Genomic DNA, 1,401 nt, shown 5'->3' with positions numbered 1-1,401 from the left:
AAATCCTTAAGGAAAAACTCAACGAACACTCTAAGCAACTGGAGCAGAGCGCCGGTAAGCTCAGCCAGCTCGAATCGGAGAATCTTACCCTCCGAGACGAGAATCACACCCTTAACGCAGCGAGCCACAAGAAGCATCGATTCCGGACTAAGGTTCTCCCCATGCCGCCTCTGGAAACACCTAACTCCGGGACAGGCACGAATCTCCCAACTGCGGCACCGGGAGGAGAAGCATCTACGCGAGAAAAGGCTAAGGACATTCAGACTTATGACGGGGCGGACAGCGACTCGGAGCCCGAGCCTGATAAGGAAGCATCAGACGGAGCAGCGAGAGAGGAGTCTCCCATGATCGCTCACCTTCACCAGATGTTCTCCGATAGGCTCGACGCCATGCAATCCATGGTGGAGAGACTCCCAGGGGTTGCCGACACTCCCTTCACGGATGAGAGCACCTTGATCGAGATGCCCAGAAAGTTCTCTTTCCCCAGTATAAAGGCGTATAACGCACCATTGATCCGGACAACCACGTCGCCCAATACAGACAAAGGATGCTCACTGTAGCACTCCCAAAAGGGTCACGCGAAGCCACCATGTGCAAAGGTTTCGGCTCCACTCTGACCGGACCTGCTCTGCAATGGTATATCAACTTACCCTCCAGGTCTATAGCCTCCTTCGCATTTCTCAGCAATAAGTTCGTGGAACAATTCTCCAGCAGCAAGGACCTGGAGAAAACCTCCGACAGCCTCTCAGAAATCCTCCAGCATCGGGCGGAACCCCTGAGAGGCTACATAGCCCACTTCAATCAAGAAAAGGTGGCTATCCCCGAATGCAGTATCCCCACTGCTATCTCTGCTTTCAATAGAGCCTGCTCCCCGACGGAGACCTCTACAAAGAGCTGACCAAATACCAGTGCAAAACCATGGAAGACGTCCTATCTCGAGCCTGGGCGCAGGTCAAATGGGAGGAAGACGTCGCCAGCCGTGCCAAGGCACATCAAAAGAAAGATCCAAAGGCGATCAGACCAGACCGAACTGAGCGAGACGAGAAACCCTCTCCAAGATCAGCTAGGGACTCCGGGAATCGAAACCGGGGAAGATACCATAACCGGCCAATCGAGAAGGCAGAAGGGATGGCAGTGTCCACATGGCCAGACATCTCTCACCTCTCCGTCTCGAGGCCGGAGCTTATCAATGTTCTGAGGCAGATGGGCCAGCAGGTCAAGTGGCCTCAGATGATGAAAGCCCCCGACTCTTTCCGCAACCCTAGCTTCTGGTGCGACTTCCACCGAGACCACGGTCACAAAACGGAGGACTGCGTCGCACTAAAGATCGAAGTCAATGAGCTGCTTTGGAAATGGCACCTCAGGGAGTTCCTTTCCGAGAAGGCCAAGAGCCATCTAAGC

This window comes from Brassica oleracea, chromosome C8 (genome assembly GCF_000695525.1).
Source record: "Brassica oleracea var. oleracea cultivar TO1000 chromosome C8, BOL, whole genome shotgun sequence".
Taxonomy (NCBI): Eukaryota; Viridiplantae; Streptophyta; class Magnoliopsida; order Brassicales; family Brassicaceae; genus Brassica; species Brassica oleracea.
Note: the sequence above shows the minus strand (reverse complement) of the source record.